Source organism: Glycine max, chromosome 8 (assembly GCF_000004515.6).
Source record: "Glycine max cultivar Williams 82 chromosome 8, Glycine_max_v4.0, whole genome shotgun sequence".
NCBI classification, from domain to species: domain Eukaryota; kingdom Viridiplantae; phylum Streptophyta; class Magnoliopsida; order Fabales; family Fabaceae; genus Glycine; species Glycine max.
Window position 1 is genome coordinate 30,061,769 of NC_038244.2, and position 6,523 is coordinate 30,068,291.

The 6,523-nt window shown below is 39.1% G+C and overlaps 1 non-coding gene across 1 annotated transcript; it reads left to right on the forward strand.

The window, feature by feature from the left end:
- Nucleotides 1-1,818: 1,818 nt before the first annotated feature.
- LOC113002453 (small nucleolar RNA R71) lies at nt 1,819-1,925 on the forward strand. Its single transcript, XR_003268015.1, has one exon. It is a non-coding gene; the product is annotated as a small nucleolar RNA R71 (small nucleolar RNA).
- The last annotated feature ends 4,598 nt before the right edge of the window (nt 1,926-6,523 follow it).

Here is a 6,523-nt window from a genome sequence, read left to right on the forward strand (position 1 = left end):
CTACCATGAAGAGAATCAAAATCAAATATATAATCATCAACAATCTGATGAAGTATCTCAGCACGAAAAACAGAATGATCCTCAAATGGATGTTTCATGGCATCAAGAATGTTAAAATGAACAACAATATCACCAAATTCCATAGACAATGTGCCAGCATAAACATCTATCTTGGTTCGAGTTGTTTTCATAAATGGCCTGCCTAAAATAATTGGAACTGAACCATGGGAAAATCCCTCTCCCATATCAAGAACATAAAAATCAGCAAGAAAAATAAGTTCACCAACACGAACCAACACATCCTCTATGAAACCTGTGGGGTGATCAACACTTCTATTTGCCAATTGAATCACCACACCCGTAGATTTCAAATGTCTAAGAGATAAAGAATTGAAAATGGACAGAGGCATGACACTAACTGATGCTCCTAGATCTAGCCTGGCATTCTCAAATTTGATGTTCCCAATAATGCAAGCTATATAGAAAGTACCTGGGTCCTTACATTTCTCAGGAATGTGAGGAACAGATTTACCTATCAATGCTGACACATTTCTGCCCATGCTAATCCTTTCATTGCCCTTGAGCCTCCTTTTGTGGGTGCACAGCTCCTTTAGAAACTTGACATATCTTGGAATTTGCTTGATGGCATCTAGCAGAGGTATGTTCACCTCTACTTTCTTGAAGGTCTCCAAGATCTCCTTATCAACTTCTTCCATCTTTTTGTTTGGAATTGCTCTAGGTGGAAATGGAAGAGGGATAGGAGGCTGCTGCAAGTCAGAACTACTCGAAGAAAGTCCACCTGCATGAAAATTTTTGTTAGCTCCCTCATGATCAGGAAGCTTTCTCTTTTGTGCAGCTAGCTCATCCTCTTTTTCAGGTGTAGAATGAAGCTTGACAGGTTCAGGTGCAGGTGCTGCTACTGGTGGAGGCACTTCAATTTGCTTGCCAGACCTCAAGGTGATGGCACTCACATTTTTCGGATTCTGCACAGTTTGTGAAGACAATTTGTCAGAATTTTGGGACTGAGTAGCCATCTGCCCCATCTGATTTGTTAGACTCTGAATGGAGGCTCTTGTCTCTTGCTGAAATTGCATATTCTGGATGGTCATTTGCCTCACTAACTCCTCTAAGGAAGGTTGAGAAGGGGCCTTAGTTGCTTGTTGTCTTTGTTGTTGCTGCTGCATTGGAGGAGGAACATATGGCCTGCTTGTACCAGCATCATTCTAGAAGGGAAGGACAGGCTGTTGTTGTTGTTGTTGTTGTTGTTGTTGTTGTGGAGGATTTGCCCATCTCAGATTTGGATGATTCCTCCAACCTAGAGTGTATCTATTGCTTGAAAGATCATAATTAATCTGTTGTTGTTGATTTTTCTACTGAGGGGATCTATTATAAATGTTTGCAGCATAGGCTTCAGGTTGCTCATTGACTCCAGATTGCTGCAAAGAAGGACAGAGATTTGTATGGTGATCAGCAAAAGAACATAGACCACAGACTCTTGCAACAGTAACAGGTGCAGATGCAGATTTCTGATTTATGGCAAGCTAAGTTACTAGGTTGACCAAGGCATCAAGTTTTCCCTCAAGCTTCTTATTTTCAGCAGATGAATATGAATCTGTGGCCACATCATGGACTCCTCTAAGGACAATAGCATCATTTCTTGCACTGAATTGTTGGGAGTTGGAAGCCATCTTCTCAATTAGATTCCTAGCCTCAACAGGAGTCATATCACCAAGAGCTCCACCACTGGTAGCATCAATCATACTCCTCTCCATGTTACTAAGTCCCTCATAGAAATATTGCAAAAGGAGTTGCTCAGAAATCTGGTGGTGAGGACAGCTTGCACATAATTTCTTGAATCTTTCCCAATACTTATACAAGCTCTCTCCACTATGTTGCCTGATGCCTGAAATGTCTTTTTTGATGGCAGTGGTCCTAGATGTAGGGAAGAATTTCTCCAAGAACTCCCTCTTAAGGTCATCCCAGCTGGTAATGGACCTGGGAGCAAGGTAGTACAGCCAATCTTTCGCCACTGCCTCCAGAGAATAAGGAAAAGCCTTTAGAAAGATATGATTTTCCTGAACATCAGGGGGTTTCATGGTGGAACAGACAATATGGAACTCCTTAAGATGCTTATGAGGATCTTCACCTGTAAGACCATGAAACTTGGGCAGCAAATGTATTAGTCCAGTCTTGAGAACATATGGAACATCCTCATTAGGATATTGAATGCACAAGCTTTCATAAGTGAAGTTAGGTGCAGCCATCTCCCTAAGAGTCCTCTCACGGGGTGGAGATTGAGCCATGTTCTTAGTATGAAAATTAGCATCCAAATGCTCAAAATCAGAATGTTCAGAATCACCAGCAACAGAATGCTCAGAATGCACCGAATGCTCAGAATACTCAGAATGCTCAAAATGATCAAGATGCACACTATGCCTAACTAATCTATGAAAGGTTCTATCTATTTCAGGATCAAAGGGTTGTAAATCACCTGGATTTCCCCTAGTCATGCACTATATGCAGCAAATCATGTATTTCTCAAACAAGCACCACGGGTAAAAAGGGGGTAAAACTAGGGGTAAAACTACAACTATACTCAAACGATATCCAAATGAGCTGAAAATTTGTGAGCAACACCCTAAAATCATGAAAAGATAGCACATAAATTTTTAAACAAAAATTCAAAGTCTAACTATGAAAATGCCTAAGAAAAGTTTAGAAAAATAGGACAATAATACTTTTAAAAAAAACTTAGTAAATAGCTAATTTCTTAAGCGCTGAGAACTGCAACCAGCGCTAGCTGGTTGGGGCGGCATGGGAAATTTTTTCTACCCCAAATGCATATATAATAATAGTCATTACGATAACAGGAGCAAAAGTTATGGCCGTTTTGAGTTTTGCTAAAAACAAGTTCCCAAATTTTTTGTATCTCTCAAATTCAGCCACACCAAGTGCTTCTGGTATTTTTCACACAAAATATGGATCAAAAGAGACTACCACACAAAAAATCAGCCAAAAATAACAACTCTAGCTATCAAAACAAAAATCACTAATTAATTAGCAAAATTCGACACTGTTCATAGCACTATTCACAACACTCTTCACCTTTGAACAGGGGGGAACCACAAAATTTCACCCCTAAACAGGGGACAAGACCAAAAAACAAAACAGAACACTGCACAACACTACACACCTAAAACACACACAAACAACACTAAACAACAAAACTACACACAAGACAACTAAACACTGCAAATTAATCACATAACACAGATTTTATAAAAACACACAGAAACAAACACAAAGACACAAAAAACATAATTATGAACCTTTGGACCACTACTCCCCGGCAACAACGCCAAATTTGATCGGAGCCACACCCGAATCAAATAAACATTAAAATGCAGTATCTAGGAAGTGATCCTAGGTCGTCTCCCAGTGAGCAATGATCAAACAAATGTTCATAACATATAATAATAAAATAGTAATGAAATGGGGGGGGGGGTTTGTTTGTTTTTGTAATTTAAACAACAAGCAAACTTGAATTAAAAAAATAACAGAACTAAAACATGTTGTTTCCCCTTGATTCAAATGCAAGTCTCTTATCCTAGGTTACGAGAATTTATTCCTAATCAGTTCAACCACTTAATCCAACCCGAAATTAATTTACTAAGCGAAAATTAACACAAGGTTGTCATTATGTGATTAAGCAACACATACACCAATTAATCCCTCTCACATGTCCATTAAGCATGAATGTTAATTAAGCACAGAGACAATTAATCAAGCATTAAGCATGCATGGATTAATATCAGCAACAAATACAGAATAATTGGTGAAGGGGCAAACGGATCAGAATTTAATATTAATAACAAAACCTCAAAGAGAGCTATGCTTAATCCTCAAGAGAAAACAACACTAGAGATTCAACCTTCCATTAACAGCAGAAACGAAAAGGAAATCAAAGGCAGATAATGAACTGAAATTAGAAGGCAAATAATGAACTGAAATTAGAAGACAGAAATGAAAACGAAACTGGAATTAAAAGCAGAAAACGAAACAGGAATTAAAAGCAGAAAACAAAAATGGAGTTGCTACGTGAACAGTACCATGTGCGTGAATAGTAACACTGAAAACTAAAAATGAAACCCTACATTCTCTCTACGTGAACAGTAACCGGACCACCCTTAAAACCCTAGCAGCTGGGCTCACTAAATGTCACTAGGCCCCAAAGCTTACAAATCTGGTTTTTGGGCCCAATAAGGTCTGGTGGCCCAATTACAAAAATACAACCCAAAAATGAAATAAAATAAAACTGGACGACAAATAAAATTATCTGCTCTCTTCAAGTCCAAGCCGGTTCAGCCCAATTCCGGATCCAAGCCCAATTGCTTATAATTCTCCTGAAATTAAATTAAAACACAGAATTAGTCAAGTAGGCCTAAATGATAAAACTGCAAAATTAATTTGACAATTAAGGCTAATCAGTAATTGGAATGGTAACAGAAAGGGGTAAGAAATAGGAGAAAATAATGACACATCAAATAACCTCAAGCCCAAGAGGTGTGGCAATGCTAACAAGTGTCTTTTTACAAAAGAGGAAATATGGAGGTTGCCTAAGAGGGGAAGTTTCTTTAATGTTTGTCTTTATTGTAAAATGACTTTCCTTCTTAGCTAACCTCTGGGAGGAGAGACTTACCTTCTTACACTCCTCCTTAACCATTAAAGGTTGTCCTTCTTCTTGTGGGTAGATTTCTTCACTATATTCTTCCCCTTTTGCTTCTTCACTTTCACTAGAGGAAGGTGAAGTAGTAGCCTCATCTTGGCTACTATAAATGTCTTGGCCCCTCATAATCATGGTTTTCTTAGGGCATTGAGAAGTAACGTGTCCTCTTCCAAGACATTTAAAGCACTTCATGGAGCTAGTCTTCTCTTGCATACTAGCCTTAAGGGGTTGCTTTACTATTGTCTTCCCCTTATCATCTTTGGGTTTAGAAGGTGTCGCCCCTAAGATGCCTTGACCTTGGTCTTTCTTTGGATAAGAGTGAGAGCCTGTTAGTCGGTTAATACGACTAACTTTTGTGTAAAAAAATGTTGTAAATTGTATACAACTCCTTCCATTTATGGTTCTTTTTGTAATATTGTAATTACTTCTTGTCAATACAGGTATTCAGTACTTAGTATCCCAATTTTGTGCATTTAATGATCCTTCCATCTCAATTTCAGGTGAAATAGGCAAGATTGGTGAAGTGTAGAAACTGTCAACTCGTTAAGCCAATACATCCGCTGAGCGAGCAATCCACTAAGCGCGACCACTATTGGCTGAGCACAGAGAAGAATCTGGAAGAAGGATGAGCTATACAGACGTGCTAAGCGAGTGTCAACTCGCTAAGCGCACCGCCTGCAATCCTCCATGCTGAGCGAGAAGACTAGCGCTAAGCCAAAAGCCACTTATGCGCGCTAAGTGATCCATCTCGTGCTAAGCGCGCGGCCACCAGCAAGATTGCCTATTTAAAGCTGAAATCTCGAATTTGGGAGGAGGTGAGCTTTTTATAGAGTTAGCTTTTGGTTTTGGCTTTGGAGAGATTGAGAGATAGCTGAGCTTGACGAGGAAGCCATCTTGCGGAGCTTTGGATGAGATCTTGAGTGATTGTGAGATTTCTAGAGGTGGAGGAGACATCCCCACTACTTGTACTTCTTCAGTCTTTCATTTTCTCTTTTCATTATTGTAAAAGAAGCTTCCCTGCTATGGAGAGCTAAATCCTCATTTGGTTCTTCCTATGGGGTACTTGATGTAAATACTTTCATATTTATCTAATGATGTTTTGTGTGTTCACTGTGCTATCAGTACTCAATTCTAGTGTGCCTTTTCCTTGATCACGTAACTGCATGCTTAGTTAGGGTCACTCAACATTGGGAAATGGTGTGATCCTTAGAACTTGATAGGACAGGGCTAGCTTATTATATTTTCACGAGACATCGGGGTACGATAACTTAGTTTTTGGTATGTTATGTCTTAATGCGGTTCTGGTTAAGTTTAGTCCAACAAGAGATATCTGAGGACGACGCTTGATTAGGATTAGGCTAAACATGCGCGAGACATCAGGGTTTAGTAGTCCAAGAGACAACATAGAACACAAGAACATTGTTAGGTAGAGAACATCCTTAATAACATCAGTCCACCCTGTAGGAAGACCAACAAGTTGTCTATCTGTCTTTACACACCGCTACTCACCTCTACTTGCTTTTGAATAGTTTAGTTTACATACTTTTCCATACCACACACCAACCTTTTATCACAAGACACCTATTTACTGAACCACAGCTTTACCAAGTAAAACAAGTTCCCCGAGAGTTTGATACTTGGTATTCACTTACCGTTTCATACTACTTGAGCGATCCGGTGCACTTGTCGGTCGTCGAACAAGTTTATGGCGTCGTTTCCAGGGAACTTTCTATTTGGAAAGTTTAGTTCAATTCTTTAAGTTTCTAATTGTTATTCTTTTATTACTTATGAATATTT